Below are 18762 nucleotides of genomic sequence, written 5' to 3' on the forward strand. Positions count from 1 at the left end.
TTTCAAAATGATGAAACACATAAAACAACAATGGCAGTAAGTCATGAATAAGTTTTAATGTCTTGAAAAACATTTTGAAAATAAAAATAATATTAGATTTAGGATTCAGGTAGCACTCATCACTTCAAAAGGTGTGGGGGAAGCCCGTAAAACGTTAAAAAAAGAATGAGATCCTAACAATTTAACAGTAGCAAATGTCTGTCTTAGTTCTGTGTAGCAGAAAGTCCAGCCACATATAGTAGCATGTCCATAGTAAGCCGGGGCATCATGGTTGGAGTCTCATCCTTTTCAAAATCTTATTGATATTTATGTTTTATGTACAAAATACAGTCATCCCTCCATTTTCATTGTGTCACTTATTAGTGGATTACCCCAAAGTAAATGACTGAATGAATAAATAAGCGTTTTGTTCACTGCCATCCTTCTCAGCATTTTGTAGTCAAAAAGACCAGAAAGGTGGTGATTTGGAAAATAAAGCATCACTTCTGCATATGATCACAACAGGATATTCCTTCACATTCATGGGCATCAGATATAACATGAACAGGTTCGAAATTTATTACATTTATAATAAAGAAATATATGTATATTCACAAAAGGTCTGTTGCTGATATGGCAAAAACTGTGAAGAAAGTGTCTTGAGCACATGATAAGGCTCTAGAGCCCAAGAAAACCCACACAGACACAATGAAAAAGTGAAAACTCCGCAAAGTTTTCTGGCTTGGGATTGCGAACCATGATGCCTATAGCAGTAAACTGCAATTCTAATCATTGTGCAACAGTCTAGGTTACAGGCAAGATGCTTGTTTGATTTTTACAGAGACTTATTATGCATGCCTATCAATTTTGATTTTTAAGGAATACTTTTAACCTGCATGCATTTAAAATGTTATCATGTAAGTCTTTTATCAAGTACAGTACGCATATCAGAACTTGAATTTCAGTATGAGATCGCAGTAATTGTGCCTGTTATGTAAAACTCCTGTGTGGATTAATTTAATTAAATGGAATAATTTTTTAATCTCTTTTAATGCAAAAATGGATTTTGTTATAGCTATTTGCTAATTGCAATCACATTCTGTAATAAAACTAGAAAGAAATAAAACTACTGGATTCGATCATGCTTTGAGAGAGTGTTGATGAGAACCAATCAGCTATGAGTTGTAGTGCCAACCATTTGAATGAGGATGTATTTGTTACTGGTATTACTTCATTTCAGTTTGATAATTTAATTATGCTTACCTATGTTAATGAGGGAAGCCAAATGTTATGTTTCAGGAGATGCTTGTGTTAATATTATAAATAAACAAAGTGTAATTCCTTTCGAGCAATTTCAGTAAGGTACACTTTCGGTCTATTGCTGACATCTAGTGGATAAGCAGTGCTGGTAATTTAGTATTATTTCAGCTCTCACTGTAAAATGATCTATGATATGGAAGCTTATTCCCTCCACTCCCAAAAAAATTGCATTATTTCGCAATAATAATTATGTTATATCACAAAAGTATTGCATTATTTCGCAATAACAATTGCGTTATTTCGCAAAAGAAGCCATTGCAGGAGGCTTGCATTAGTGTCTGCACATTGCCGACTAGCAGCGACTCGTGTACTTGCACATCCATCTTCTGAGGACAAAGCACAGGTTCACAACGCAGGCATATGCAAGGCAGAGTTAATTTAGAACTCAAAGCAAAAATTAAACCTAAATCATATGTATTTCAATGATAATATAGATTGATAGAGATACTGATGACATACCGCTCGGTTAAAACAACGGTTCGAGTGTAAGGTGTCTGTTTCAAAAACCTACTAGTTGTAAAGTTGAATCGTTTTATTTATTAAAGATAACACTCATGTTTAACTATTGCCTGACCGTAATGTGTGTGGAGAGTTCGCGATTTGATTCAAAGAATTCCCGACAATGCAAAAACATTGTAAATAAAACTGCAAGCTGTAGAACTATGTATAGAAGATGCAACGTAAAAGCTGGACAACTCTGTCAGTTCATAATTTCTCTGAACCAGCTTGTAGTCCAACAGTTAATTTGATCAGAGCCAAAACCAATCCTCGTAATAAGGCATGAATAAATAACTGTTTATGAAGTACTTACACAGAATAATACGTCTTAGGTTTTGCCAGCGGTTTGCGTAACCTTTGCCTGTAAACAAATGTACCAAATCTATACCTTTTTACAGCGATTAAATATAGATAAATTGCACTAAGTTTTGGATAAATCAGTTTTACGAAATGAAATATATATGACATTTTTGGGTTAAACGCTTTACTGTACATTGACAAGTTAAATTTACAGGCGATGCTAAATTGTTATACTCTGAAAGAGTGACAGTAGGTGTCCTTGTGTGACCGAGCCCTGAGATGTGCTGACAAGCTCCGAGTTCTGCTTGACCCGTTTGCCGATACTGCACTGCCTCGGTCCCTGCAGCGCTATCAGAACACGCGCAGTCTGAAAATGGATGAATGAATGTGTGACTTTTTAATGAAAAACCTATCATATTTACACCGGTTATGCAGTCGGTTATAGACCAGTGCCAATGGGCATCAAGCAGATGATGAGGTGTAAAACAAGCACGATTTAATACAGAAAATATATAACCTATTATTCATAATTATGAAACAATTTAATCTGTGTGCAGGGAAGTACAGTATTTTCATATTGCAATAAACACAGTACTTCATTGTTTTTATCAGCTGAAATACATTTTAGGCTAAATGTAATTTCATATCACTTTGTTGTTAATCATATTTTTAAATATATTGTACTCATTTTAAGTGAGTATCTTGTGTTATATTATTGAAGGTAAGCGTTAGAGTTTCTTTTAGCAAATGTTTCTCAGTGGCATCAAGAGTAAATTAAAATAATTATTAATAGTAGTCGTCAGCATACAGTGGCAATACATTGAAGCGTTGTTATTTTTTCCTGTACTGTCAAATTGATGTTTTTTGCATGTTACGCTAAAATAAACTATAATATTCTAAATGAATAAACAGGGGAAGTTATATCAAATCATTTAAATTATTTTCTTTTTGCTTCTGTTTTCAAGCTATATATTCATATATACATTGTGGGTTCAGTACAGATGATGTTAAGTAGCATAATAAGAATGTACTTTGATCTTGGACTAGAATAAAATGACATTTTATTGTGTTTGGCTCACAATCATGGAATAATTGTTTCCCTTCGAACTTTGCAAAGAAATTTGCAGTGCTTAAACATGTACAGACGGAAACACAAGACAGATTCTCTAGACTTAGCTCTATTCCTTCAACAGGAAATCAATAAATCAGGAAGACTCCATGGATATAAATGGATGTAACAAAATGCTTAACAAAAGGATTTGTTACTGACTCTGAAAGTATAAGACTTCTACTAAAGACACTAGACCCAGAAGGAGTTGAACAGTGTAAACATCATTGTTTAAGACGCCGTCAGTTTTCTAGTAAGGGGCTTAACAATACATGGCACATAGACTCCAATGATAAATTAAAACCCTATGGTATTTTCATAAATGGTTGCATTGATGGCTTTTCAAGGTTTATTATATGGTTAGAAGCAAGTAACAGTGGAAAGGGTGGAATAACTGCAAATTATTTTGCACAAGCAGTTAAAAAAAGGAACGGCTATCCATGCCTTGTTCGAGCTGATCTTGGGGTTGAAAATGTGTATGTTGAAAAAATGCAAAAATTTCTAAGAAGAAATCACACGGATTTTTATGCTTCAGAAAATAGTTTTATATATGGTCAAAGCAGATCCAATCAACATATTAAATTTTGGTGGGGCATACTAAGAAAACAGAATCTTCCGTTTTGGATGGATCTTTTTAGGCAAATCCAAGTGGATGGTTACTTCAGTGGAGATTTTCCAGATAAGGAGCTGATAAGATTCTGCTTTATGAAATTAATACAGGTATGGAATTCTTTTTTTATTATTATTTGTTTATGATATTCCCATAGTAATTAGCCTTGCCCATAATCTACTCCTTTTGTAGAAACACTTCCAGCACTATCTTAACTATGTCCTACAAAGTAATATGACACTATGTAATCACTCCATTATGCCTTGTGGAACAGTTTGCTATTAATTATTGCAAATATATTTTGTCATTCTGATTTAAAGGGGAAGGGAATCAATTTAATGTTGCAGCAGGTATATTGATCGATCTGAAAATGCATTACTTTTATCAATGAGTACAAAAAATAAGCAAACCTTTCAATGGTATGGCAATTGATGATCATTAGATCTCACAGTTAGTATAATGCTGCTGAAAAGCACAGTGCAGTTGATTACATGTTAAATTTGATCATTAACAATTTGCAATGTATTGCCTTTCAGGCTGAGTTGGATGATGTCGTTGCCATTTGGAACAGGCATCGTATGAGAGCCAGTCTTTCAGCTATCCTTCCCAGTGGGAAACCTTTTCTTTTGTATACTCTTCCCGAAATGTTTGGTTATCAAGATGAACTTGTTTTTGTTGATCCACTAGAAACTGAAGTGTGTGAACAGGAAAGCATTCCAAAAAATGAATATCCCTGTGCTCAAGATTTACATGAGCTATGCTGTATACTTATGGAAGAGAATGGCTTTAGCATACCATCTGACCCTTTTGATGCTGTAACACTCTACCAGGCACTTAAGACAATAATACATAATTTACTTTAGAAATACAGATACATTTAATTTTGTAATGGACCAATATATTTATTAGAATTTTTCTGCAATTATTTACAGCATGTTCTTTAAATCATTGCTCCAGGGCTTCAATCTTTTATATTTGCAACAGTTGCACAAAAAAGAGTTTATAATTTAAAAAGTATTCTGTGTGATTCTTAATTACATTATTAGCACTTTACAGTACAGTGTCCATGATGGAAACAAGAAAATTCACTTAGCAATGTGATGTTTAAGTATATTGTTGGTACACATACTTTTTATGTTTTACATTTGCTGTTTGGAATGTTAGTAATTCACATAATATTTTAGAAAAAATACCATTGTGCTTTCAACACCACACTCACTGTTATTTCTGGATCAATGCCCTATGCATTTATATACTCATTCCAGTTTACAATATTATGTAATGTGCAGTTAAATAGTAAAGTGTCTAAATAAAAGTCCACACTCTTTTCTTTTTTTCAGTATCAGAATAAATTTTATCAGTTCCTAAAATGCCTGTGAAATATTATGAGGCTAACAGAAAACGTCTGAGCCTAGTATAAAGCTCAAAAACTATCATCAGTGATTCTGTGAATCATAACTACACTCATTATAAGTTGGTAATTATTTACTTGAAATAAAAGCATTTTTGAATTTGACAATTGATCTTAGAATGAACAAAGATTGTGTATGTTATCTATATTAATGAAACCACAATATTGTAACACAAATCAGATCTACTTGAAGCCACCCATTTATCCAGGTCGTGGGGTGGTGTTTCAGGGCATAGTAGATAGGTAAGTAGATGACATAGTCTTGTTGTGCACAATCTGAAGGAGCTATAGAGAGGGTTGTCATCCAGAGAGACAAAGAATAGGGATTAAGTAAAATGTTACTGAGTTTAGCCAAATTTACAGATACATTCAGGTAGTAATGCAACATAATCACACCACTGGGAAAGATAACAGTTCTTGTGCTGGTGGTTGAAAAACTGCTTTTATTGTATGAATGTTACTAATAGCTATGTAAGATATTTACACTTCCTTAAATGTAGTATTCCAGGGGTGACTACCTACTGAGTCCAGAATCCATTTGGGGGATTTCTGTAATCACATAGTGAAGGTTGGGGATAAATAGAAGGGTTTCACTCTGTGAAGGCAATGTCCTGATATGAATATGACAGATGAAAATTACAATAGATAGATAGATAGATAGATAGATAGATAGATAGATAGATAGATAGATAGATAGATAGATAGATAGATAGATAGATAGATGTGGAAGGCACTATATAATAGACAGGTAATATTTTTCTAAGTAATATTTATAGTATTAAACTACATCATTCTCATGACAACATTACAATATAAAAATATTTCATAACTTTGAAAGTTATATTTTATAGGAAGTAAACAATTAGGTATGACTAAAACTGGTTTTAGCCTAAATACTAATGCACCTTTAAGAGCACATGCATAGATGGCACTGTTTATTTGTTTATTATTTTGTATTACACCATTTGATGCAATTATGAAAGGCATATTCTACTATACAATCCATTCATTTTCTATTCTACTAATGCAGATCAAGGTCAAATGGACGTTATGGATATTTTGGCAGCATCAGGTGCAAGGTATGAAGCAATATAGGACGGGATGTCAGTCATTCACAGAGTACATTTTTACACATATCCAGATTCACTTATATAGCACCTGTTTAGAATGACCAATTACACTATCATATCTTTGATAGATAGGTAGATCTAGTTAGATAGATCTTTATTGTCATTGTCACTTTTACAAAGGAACAACAAAATTGAAGAAGTGGAAGATTGACATAGCAAAGACAAGAAATTGGTATAGAAATCTTAACACAGACACAGAAAGAACACACAAACTGCACAGGCAGTGTCCAGAATAGTGTCTGAACACAGGACTATCTCTGAGAAAATAGTGCAAATCCAATCACTGTGCTACTCATGTTATTAGCACATATGCTCACAGTATTTGCATTTTTCTTGCATTTTTCACAGTATTTCACTATACAAAGATAGCAGTTGCAAATTAGGCAAAAAATGTAACACTTTATAAAAATGGAGTATAAAAGTTGGTAATTATTTTAAGTTTATTATTAATAAAAAACCTGTAATGGCATACATAATTCTTTATTCTGCATTCAAATTGTTGTACCAAAAATGTTGTTAATTTCCAGAAGAAAAAAGTGAAAGGACTTTTAAAACAGTCCAAGAAAATACACATAATATATGTTTTAACCATTTCACGAGAGTAATGATAGCATTACAAATTTTTTGTGAGAAAATTTGCATCAAACTGAACACTTAATCAGTATTCATATAACAATTAAGTCAATATTTCAAACAAAGAATATTGTTAAAAATAGTTTAGCCAAAATATTACAATCTTGTTCTTTAGTAATCACAAAAATATCCATCCATCCATCCATTTTCCAACCCGCTGAATCCAAACACAGGGTCACGGGGGTCTGCTGGAGCCAATCCCAGCCAACACAGGGCACAAGGCAGGAACCAATCCTGGGCAGGGTGCCAACCCACCGCAGGACACACACAAACACACCCACACACCAAGCACACACTAGGGCCAATTTAGAATCGCCAATCCACCTAACCAGCATGTCTTTGGAATGTGGGAGGAAACCGGAGCTCCCGGAGGAAACCCACGCAGACACGGGGAGAACATGCAAACTCCACGCAGGGAGGACCCGGGAATCGAACCCAGGTCCCCAGATCTCCCAACTGCGAGGCAGCAGCGCTACCCACTGCGCCACCGTGCCGCCCTCACAAAAATATGCCTCTCTTTAACACACTATATGAAAACAATGAAATAGGAAATAAAATGCTTTGTTTTTCCTGACATAATCTACAAATTTGTTTTAACTTGTACTGCTATATATGCATTAACTAGCAAAATACCCGCGCTTCGCAGCGGTGAAGTACTGCTTTAAAATTTTTAAAAATAAACTGAGGGAAAATGTACCAATAATTATTTGTTAAGGATCTCTTTGTATACCACATTGCCAGTTCGCCCCTCCGGTTGTAATATGACCAAGCTGTGCGCTGAGCTTACTCTTGAGCATGCAACGTATAGTTGGCCATGTGAAAAGCAATCTTGCCTCAAATCAATGCCAACCTTTTGTAGGGTCTGTCCCTGAGACTTATTAATTGTCATTGCGAAGCAGAGCCTTAGTGGAAATTGGAGGCGTTTGAATTGAAATAGGAGATCAGAGGGTATAACGGGGATGTGAGGAATAAAAACTCTCTCCCCTGAGCCACCGCCAGTAAAAATAGTTGCCTCAATTAGGTTCTTTTGCAGGCATGTGACCTGAAGTCTCATGTCATTACAAAGTTTCGGTGGCTGTAAGTTTCTCAGTAAAATTATTGGTGCCCCAACCTTGAAAATTAGATTATGCTCAGGAGTGCCTGGAGGATTCAGAGTGTGGACCGAGCTGCAGGCTATGGATGTATATATGTACATAAGTAGGATTCAGTTAGCGGTGGGAACCCGCGTACCAAATTTCTTGAAGATGGGCCCATTAAGTAACAAAGACCGTTGGAAAGTTCAATATGGCAGCCGACAGTGGTATCATTCCACCGAAATAGGTACGTATATCGGTTTCGGTTAGCGCAGGGAAGCCGCCTACCAAATTTCATGAAGATGGGGCCATAAATAAGAAAGTTTAACATGGCGATGTTGTCGACCGTTATGACGGTTACGTGTAGAATTTCGAAATTAAACCTGCTTAACTTTTGTAAGTAAGCTGTAAGGAATGAGCCTGCCAAATTTCAGCCTTCTACCTACACGGGAAGTTGGAGAGTTAGTGATGAGTGAGTCAGTGAGGGTTTTGGCTTTTATTAGTATAGATGTACATGTATATGTATATATGTATATGTATGTATATATATATGTATATGTATGTATATATGGTTTTGGCAGCCAAGCGCTTTTTTTCCAACCTAGAAGACGTCTCTTGAGATCCGTTTAATCACCTCATTGATTGCATGTCTTCCAAGGTAGTTTCAAAACCCATTTCCTGCTCCGAGTCATCTCCCCTTTTATGAGTGACTGTGTTAGTCGCCGTACTTCGTACAGATCTTTGAACGCACTGAATACTTGTAACTGGTGTCGCCCGTCGGCTACTTTCGACAGGGAATGTAAGCAATTGTCGAGTAACAAAAATTATTTGTAAGTGATTTTGCATTGAAGAAATAGTAAAAACTTGATCACTTGGTTCAATACCTAAAGAAATACACACAGCAAATGCAATTGAGAATACACCAGAATCTGTATGATTTAATTGTTGCTGTGCGTCTTCATAAACTATGGGAGGTTTGTAAGGAAAGAAAGCACGAAGGAAACGAAGCTGCTTTTCGGTGAGGTTGAATTTTTTATCAGCGTTTAAACTGTCATAGACATGAATTACAGCACCATCATAATAGGTACACGCCCAGTGAGTCACTCCTTCAGTAGCTGCAGAAGGTAATATTTGAATATGTTTTGCATTTTGTGGAATGGGCATTATTGGTATGTCAGGAGTCCACATTAGCAAAACCTTTTGAGGTTGGAAAATTGTATGCGCAGCTAAAATTTCATTGAATTTGCTCATGTGATCTGTTGATAAATAATCATTATTTACCAACTCATTCATTGCAAAATCTGACAGTGGTAAGATCACTCCTTCCATAACACTAAACACAAACACTAAGTAGAACACTAACACTAAAAAATGGCAACACCGCCGGGAAGAACACTAAATGAGATATAATAAAGAAGTTTAGTAGACTTTTACTTTAACTGCTTTATTATAGCAGGTGAGGGGACGCTGGTGCACGCTTGTTGTTGCCGCTTCTCCCTGTTAACAACACTTTTCGCAAAATTCGCCTTAATTCTGCACTTCCTTATGCTTGTTTTATTTCGTTTATTGTACATATAGTTCGTGGATACAGTTGACTCGAATTGCATGGATTTGGCTTAATATTTACAGATTTTATGGACTCCACTTTACTGGGAACAGCTGAGTCTGTGGATCACGGGACGAGACCACGAACATTTCTTTTTACCTGGCGATCTAGCACCTCAGGGTGAGCTGTCTCCGTGATTATATTCGCTATGCTGATCTGCTCCCATTTCATCTTATAGTACTCTACGACCGGGAACTGATCTGATGTTCATACTAACCTGGTTTATGGCTTATGGCTCCGGGGCGATCACGCCTGAAATTACCAAGCGTTACTGTTTATGGCTGTGTATTGGAACATCCAAATCCTGCTTTCTCCTCCTGCTGTGCTTTCTACAGCTTGCTATCGCTGCTCACCTACGCTACCACACCCGCCTGTCCTACCGGCTCCGTTGTGCTGTGCTGCTTCTACACTGCTATCAGCTAAGTATCACTCACTATTTTAGCGCTTTGAGTACTGAGAAAATCGCTATATAAATGTAATGAATTATTATTATTTATTATTAAACACTAAAGTACAAAAACGAAGTAGAAAGTAACACTAAACCGCAACACCGCCGGGAGCACCGGCACATCGCGTCTACTAAACACTAAAAAACACTAAAGGAAAAAATACTATTCAGTAAGTACCGCGTCTAATAAACAGTAAAGGAGAAAGGACTAACCGCGTCAGCTGCAGAGCTCAGCTCGGAGTGAAATGAAGTGAATGAAATCAGGTGAATGGGAGGGGAGATGATCACGTTATGCCCCCACCTGCCTTAACTCTCCATCCCTCCACAAACATAGTCTCTCGGATCCTAACTCTCCTTTCGCACACCGCATCTACGAAATACTAAGTAGAAACACTAAAGGAAAAAAATACTATTCAGTAAGCACCGCGTCTACTAAACAGTAAAGGAGAAAGGACTAAACACTATGGAAAAAGAACGGCAAGACCGCGTCAGCTGCGGAGCTCAGCTCAGAGCGAAATGAAGTAAATGAAAGAGAAGGGTCCGGCTGCAGGTCGCAGACTTGGCCTTCCACGCCCCTGGCCTTCCACGCCCCCGGCCTTCCACGCCTCCTGCCTTGCACAGTCCGCCCCACAACTGCCTATAGTCCGTAGAAAGAGAAGAAGAGCTGCTGTACAGTTTTTCCAATTCGAAAAAGAAAAGGAGCTGAAAACGTTTTCTGACACGGAACAATGGCACAACAGAACCAGGTATGGACTCACAGAATAAAAAGCTTAGTATATTTAAAGAAACTTTAGATCCATTAAACAAAACTAATGAGATGTACGATTATATACAGTATAGTGAATCCAAGTGTTCTCTGTTTATCGTCATTACTGACATATCCTATTTTTAAGCATATCGTTTTAATTATTTTTTACCTCTTGTATTGTTTCTTTTTAATATTTGCCGTATTATTTCATCTATATTAACTTTTTCACTTATTTATGAGATGCTATGTAGAGAATCTGCAATGTTAGTGTACAATATGAAAGGTATTTATGTTTATCGTCGTCATTAACGTATGTTAAATATCTTATCTTAACTTAGTTAAGTTAGCTATTTATAAAAGCACGTTAGCGCTTTCTGCCAAATTAGTATTACATATTATTTTTGTCTTGATTTCCACAGTCACATTTCACCTTAAAGGCAGAGAATATAAAAACAACTTTGATAACATTGATTAAATATCCAAATGAATCCAAGTGCCTTCTTTGTAAAAAGCACAGAGACTACAGCATCCTGCTACGTCACCTTCAGAGTCATGAAGGCCACATTGTCAAGTATGCAGGTAGTATATATACAGGGTATGCTAAGACTGTGTGCTTGCAAACAATACTGACGTTTAGATTTCTGAACTGGAACTTTTTTTAAATACAGGTTAAAAAGCTGAGCATTTTCCGTTGTTTGGCAGGTTTTACTATTTGCAGATGTAACACAGGGTGTGTCCCAAGTGGCCAATTCCATTGTTGTTTTTGTTTAAAAGTCATTGTCAACAGTTTATTGTATGTCAGTATTTAATATTTTTCTTTGATTAAATTTTTTTACCCTTTGTATTAGGGCCTCCCTAGTGTGTGCTTGGTGTGTTGGTGTGTGCTTGGTGTGTGTGCGCCCTGCGGTGGGCTGGGATTGGCTCCAGCAGACCCCCGTGACCCTGTAGTTAGGATATATAGCGGGTTGGATGAAGGATGGATGGATGTATTAGGGCCTTCCAAGCCAAATGAATAGCCATGGCTGTGGAATTTCCATGTTGATGGTATGACCATTTCATATTGTAACTATCATTTTTTGTATGTCTGTATTTAATGTTGTGTCCAGGTTTCCTAAGGACCATTTTGTGGTGTCTCTGTATTTCATCCTCGAGGCCCCCTTCAATTTTAATGAGTTATGTCTCAACTTTAGTCCTCTCTTCTTTCATTGTAGTATTTGTAGAGGGAGGATTATATCTGGTTGCTGGTTCCGATTTTTGTCACCTTCTACAATTTGTGTTGGATATTTGTGTTATGTTTAACTTATTTTATTATATTTGGGTTTTTTTTTAATTTCAACATACTGTCCATAGTGGTTTTGAAGTTCCAGAAATGCCCACCTTTCAAAATCCAGATCATTTAAATGTATGTTTATAATGGTTTGCATAAATATTTTTGTAACATTAAACTCCTTTTAACAATGTGACTCTGCTCAGTCCTCTTTAGAATGACATGCTGGCTTTGTGGAAGAGCTGGTGTAGAATGTTACTTGAGAACTCCAGCACCAAGGGATAAATGAAATTTAAATTTCCTTTAATAACTCTAATTTAGTTCTGCAGCAATATGGCAAATATACTTAGCCATATTGTAAATCAAAGACGAATAGTCCAAATGTTTACCATTATAAACTTAGTGCTTCTTTTTGAAATCACTGAAGTAACTGCTCACATCAGACTGAGCGAGCAAACGCCCTTCTAAATGAAGGCCAAGAACCAAACAAAAAATTAGAAGGTACAGAAACAATGGACAGCCAGGACAGGGTCATTTTTTGTGCTTATTCTTTTCGTTCTTTTTTAACATTTCCTTAGGTAAATATTATTTTCTATGTTTTTAGGTTTAGACTTTATTGAGCCATTAATGAGAAGACAGAGTAAAGACTTGGCACTACATCTGAAATGAACAAATGTCTTGCTATTCTGTTCCATAGCACTGCATTCTGCAGATTTCAGATTTTTTCTTTTAGAAGAAACGTCAGCGTCCCTTCTCCAACATCCAGCACAGGGCACTGATGAGCAGGTACAGACACATCATTTTATAAACTTCCATAAGAAAGATAAATTACATTTTGTTGATGCTGGCTTACAATGCCTGTGGTATAGTGAATAAAATGTATAAAAAGACTTAATGCTTGTCTCAGATGCCGACTGTTAATCGTTAAGCAGTAGGAGTCAAAGCCCAAAAGACTAAAAGCCTGTTTTATATCTTCTGACAAACTGTAGTACTAGTACAACTCTTAAAGGCCTTAAAACATTTGAAATGCATTGTGTGCTGTATTAATAATAGTGTATTGTAAGAAACATTGAATACTTGTAGAATCTGTGATCAAAAGCAGCAATGTTAATAATGTATAATAAATTAAATTTGCTGTACATTATTTTTTTTACTTTCCTTACATTCCTTGTAAATGTGGAGGAAAAGGCTATGAGCTTTATGATGACCATTTAAAGAATTTCCTTTCTTTCTTTTTTAATATAATGTATTACAGCAGCATGGAATCCTTCAGCATTTCACCGAGGCACAGAAGTGGTGTGCTGAGAACATTTCTGTGTTCAGAGGGCGAATCTCACTCCCTGCATTACTGTCAATGGACAAAGACGACACTGAGGAGGCCCTTCAGAAATTTGATTTGCTATCTGAATTTCCAGAAGAAGAGGAGAGAGAATATGTCTTTAGACATATTTTTTTCACTTATGGAAGACATGCATCTGTTTTTAGATTAACGTGAGAGGAAAAAGGAAAATGACTGAGTTTTGTGAGAAAATGTAACAAACATACATGTCCCTCATTGTTCAGTTACAACCTACAATTCTTGTTCTATATTTTATATATTCTTTAACTTTTTTGTAATAAATGTTTCAAACCAACTTCATCTTTACAGTCCATTGTCTTAGTGTTATGTATTAAAATAATGTTTTATAAAGCAGGGCAAGGCAATATTTATTTATAAACCACATTTACAACAGCAGCCAGAACTGAACCAAAGTGCTGTACAAGAAAGGGTAAAAGAAGCAGTTCAAATTTACCGTATGTACACATCACAAAACTGCAAGAATAACCAGCCATTACATAAAAGATAAACTTAAAATACCCATATATACAGTACATATTTATAATCCTGAATGTACGTGAGCCAACATATACAAACAATGTCAACCTCTTGCAGGGTCAAATGGCAGCAAGAAGAAATAAGACTTTAATGATGACTTAAAAATGGCCTGTGATGGAGCAGACCTAATATAATAAGGAGAGCCATTCCAGAGAAAAGGAGCAGCCACCACAAACACCGATTCCTCCTTTGCTTCAGCCTCGACCTCGGCACAACTAAGAGCATCGGGCTAGTAGACCACAGGGATCTTGTTGGCACATACAAGTGAAGAGGTTCCAAGAGGCAAGATGGGGCTGATCCACTCAAACATTTGAAAACAAGAAATAGAATTTTAAAATCAATTCTGAAATGGACCAGAAGCCAGTGAAGTGAGGTCAGTATTGGTGAAATATGGCCACACTTACGAGAGCCTTCAATAAGCGAACAGCAAAGTTGTGGAATAGTTGTAGGCGTCGTAACAGGGCTTGACCAATACCTACGTACAAAGAACTGCAATAGTCCAAATGAGATGCTGTAAAAGCTTGGATGGCCTTTTCAAGATCACAGAAAGAAAGAAAAGCCTTTACCTTAAAGTCTCAGCTGGAAAAAGCTTCATTTAACTTCACAATTTATCTGTCTGTCGAGTTTGAATGAGTTGTCACAGATCACACCTGGGCTAACTGAAGCTTTATGATACGTATATGGAAAGGGGTCCAAGAGCAATATCAGAGACACTCAAACTTTCTTAACTCTTGGACACCATGATCACAGTTTTATTATCATTTAGTTTAAGAAGATGCATTGCCATTCAGGTTTTAATATCATTCAAGCACACATGGAGGGTCTGTATTTTCTTGCTTTGATTTTAGTGGCAAATATATTTAAGCGTCATCAGTATAGAGAAGCCATACTTGTTAACAGTGGAGCCTAAAGGTAACATGCCTATCAAAAAGATAGCTGGTCCAAGGATGGAACCCCACAAGTAAGAGGAGCTACAGAGGATGAGAACTCACCCAAATGAATAGAAACATTCCTATTTCTTAGATAAGATTTAAACCATTTCAAGGCATTACCTTGGATGACTACATACTGTTCAAGGCAGGATATAAGAATCATAAGATCCACAGCATCAAAAACTGAAGTAAGATCTAGCAGTACAAGAATGGCAAAATCTCCAGGATTAGTAATTGGGAAGAGGTCACTGTTAACCTTTAACAAGGATGTTTCAGTGCTGCAAGAACATCTGTATCTGGATTGGAATTTTTCCAGAATACTATTTTCATCTAGAAATGTTTGAGTTAGGACAAGTTTTTCAAAGACTTTAGATAAAAAAGGCAGTTTAGAAATTGGCCTGGAATTTGACACATTGGAGGGTCCTTATTTTGTTTTTTATAATACGTTTCTGCACCACAGCGTGTTTCAAGGCAGAAGGAACACAACCAGAAATCAAGCTAGCATTTATTAAGGTAACAATACGTGGTCTGACAGAATCAAAAAACCCTTAACTAATCAAGAGGGGACACTGACCAGGGGACACTTTGTAGGATTCAGGCGTTACACCAAATCAGACAGAGACGATGACACACGCAGGCACAAAGTGATCAAAGACAGCTGAACACACTATGGGAAGAATCCTGAGCAGGCAGTGACACCGATGACCTAATAACGGTAATCTTATTTACAAAAAAGTACATCTCCGTTTGGAGAGTAAGTTGGGGGTATGCAACAAATGACAAATTCCTAATACAAGAAATGGTATATGATGATTAAATTATTTAAAATCACTAAAAAATTGATTTGTAATTATTGTATCGACCCAAACAAAACATTTTTAAAGTTAAGTTTAAAATCTGTTTATTTCAGTTCCAAAATAAATAAAAACGACGGTTTATGGATGTGTAACTTTCAATAATGCAAATGTTTGCATTTCTTTAGAAAAACAAACGATATATCTATTAAGCAATTTGAGAGATTCGCTTCACTTTTTTTGATAAGTACATATTTATAAGTTTGGGTCCCAGGGAGAACAATTATGCATTAAAATTAAAAATCAGGTAAACGTTTGAAAGTTTAATAACTCCACTTGAAATTTATCAACATTATAGCAGCAGCGAAGAACAAAATTAAGAAAACACAATTCAAGACAGACAATGGAAATGAAAGTATGAACTGTATTAGTAAGCTGGATCATTTAAAAAATTGTTCAATATAAACAATTTTAAAAGTTTCTTTTGAACTCGAAAGTTTAGACCTTCATTTTCATGCCTGTTGATTGCTTTGTTGTGTTATTGATCATCATTTATTTTGTAACATAATAAATTAATGTCATTAACGGAATTTTCCTTTATTGAACGAGGTTCCAGAAATAATGTCAGACATGCCGTTTAGTACAAAAGTACCATAAAAATAATTTCAAATATTTTGAATGATAGAATTTACTATAATAGCAGTTAGAGCATCCACATTCATATTTAGTATGGGGTTTCCTTAATCTAAAAATATGTTATGCCCTCTTTCTTTTAACTATCGAATCCTGACTCATAAATTATAAAACTGTTTTTTGTTTCTAAAAGTAAACACGACAGTAATACCATAAAGAGAAACTCGGATTCTTGCCTCGTGATTGCAGGAAGTCATATTAATATCGTCTTTTACGGTTACATGGTAAATCAACGTTAGTAGTTTTTCAACGAAAGCGATGTGACAGGGGACGCACGCGAATGATGGGGGCGTGGTGTGGAAGGCAGGAGGCGCGGAAGGCCGGGGGCGTGGAAGGCCAAGTCTGCGACCTGCAGCCGGATACTCTTGGAATGAAATGAGGTGATTGGGAGGGGAGATGATCACGTGACTCCAACACCCGCCTTAACTCTCCGTCCCTCCACAAACACAGCCACACGGATCCCAACTCTCCTTTATATATATAGATAGCATTTTTTAAGTGTGAGTCAATGTCCTACAAGAAGAACATCTTTTTAATATCAGAAAGTAAAATATTGCTTGTATAAAGAACCAGACTTTCTACTACTAATGAAACCATACTTTCTTGGCATTCCAAATATTTTTCCTCACTCACTTTGGAACATAATTAGGGGAACACAACAGAGAACAATGCCAACTTTTGCTGCTAAAGTGCAAAGAACTGTAAATGGAACATATTTATATGGCTGTACCGTAATGTTTGTTTTGTCACACAATATCCATTACCCATATGCCTGACTTTAGAATAGCTAAGAATTCACTGCAAAATTCAGGATAACTTTCATAGTTATCTGGCAATTCCAAAACACCACCACAAGTATGAGACACTGGCCGGCGTGCCAAACTTTCAATGTTCACAAAAGTTACATCAATATTTTCTGTGCAAATTATATCTGAGCCTGTACAGAATCGAATTAATGTGGCCAACTCTGAATCATCTAGTTCCTTGATGAATTTTACCAAATACTTTGAAACAGTTTTTTGATATTGACTCATTTCTTTTGGAAAATGGACCATCTTTCGAACTTTCTTGCTGTCAGGTACTGCCTCTTCATAAATTTTATTTAATGATGTCACAGTAAACATGATATTTTTCAGAACTTCGGTCCAGATATCAATAACAAACATTTGTTCTTGAATCAACTTCTTATGCGCTATCTCCATTATTATCTGCTTTTTATTATCAGTTTTGGGTAGCCTTTTGCATGAGTGTTCCTGAAGAACTTCAATGAGCTCACGTAATTCCACTTCTGTGAAATTAGAAATTGCCATTTGGAGAACTTCGGATTTCAAAGGGGGTACAAACTTAATGAAGCTGTCTAAAAGTGTACTATTTTTTTCAATGCTTCCAAAAAAAACCTGCTGCATGAAAGCTGGGGCAAGGTGTATTGGAAAGTACTGTATTGTATTGAAAGTATTGTACACTGCTCGTATCCGATCAAGATCACTTTTGCTATGGCTCTCCACTTACTTAATGTAAAATCATGCCTCAGAAATGGCACTCTGAATGTTTTACAAAGTGTGCATTTATTGTAAAATTCCTCCCAAAACTCTGCTAATGCATCACGTATTACTCTACCAAAGTCATCTGCTTCTTCCATTTCACCTGAGGGTAGAAGTCTTTTAATCTTCAGAGTGCAGCCATGGTCAATTTCTGGATTTTTCTTAAAAGTGTGTACTATATCTTCCATAGCATTTCCACGTCTTACAATAAGTTCAAACTCCATGAAACATGTTGTAGACTCAAGAGGTATTGTGTCTGATAAGACATCAGAATCAAAAGAAGGTCCAAAGACAACTATGTTGCTGTCATCACTCAATGTAGTAAATACTGCATCATTAGAAATTTCATGTTCAGTACACTATTTATCTTCTTTTTGGCACTCTTCAGGTGATTTGGGAATTTCATAGTTTATATAATTTTAATCCAAACCTTCTTCATTTATTTTTTGATGTTTATTTACATCAAATGTAAAATGATTTGCAGAATTAGAAGCATCTGCAGGAAAATCTTGTAGGGTATGTGAGCAACCAGCTTTGCAAGATTCAGATATCAAGGCATCAGGCACTACACAGATAGCTTCATTCTGTGAGTTTGAGACTAATACCTCATTAAGATCTCTAGACATTGCAGGTGAGGATGCCGGAAAGTTGCTCAGTGATTTGTAAATATTAGGAGTTTCCTTCTCTTCTAATAGAGTCTTAGATATGCAAACTGCTTCACAATTTATGATTTCTTTCTTGCAAGTAACCATATGAAAACGCAGCAGTGGGAGTTTTGTTTGGTCATATAATTCT

General features: G+C 36.0%; 1 protein-coding gene and 1 long non-coding RNA gene across 2 annotated transcripts in view; one reads left to right on the forward strand and one right to left on the reverse strand.

Moving 5' to 3' along the window:
• The window catches only part of stau1 (staufen double-stranded RNA binding protein 1), an 814059-nt gene that overhangs the window by 376253 nt on the left and 419044 nt on the right, over positions 1 to 18762 (reverse strand). The gene's annotated exons all lie outside the window — the stretch shown is intronic.
• Positions 10709 to 13737, forward strand: LOC127529412 (uncharacterized). Its single transcript, XR_007936097.1, has 3 exons — positions 10709 to 10862; positions 12736 to 12917; positions 13387 to 13737. It is a non-coding gene; the product is annotated as an uncharacterized LOC127529412 (long non-coding RNA).

The sequence above is a fragment of the Erpetoichthys calabaricus genome, chromosome 10, assembly GCF_900747795.2.
Source record: "Erpetoichthys calabaricus chromosome 10, fErpCal1.3, whole genome shotgun sequence".
NCBI classification, from domain to species: Eukaryota; Metazoa; Chordata; class Cladistia; order Polypteriformes; family Polypteridae; genus Erpetoichthys; species Erpetoichthys calabaricus.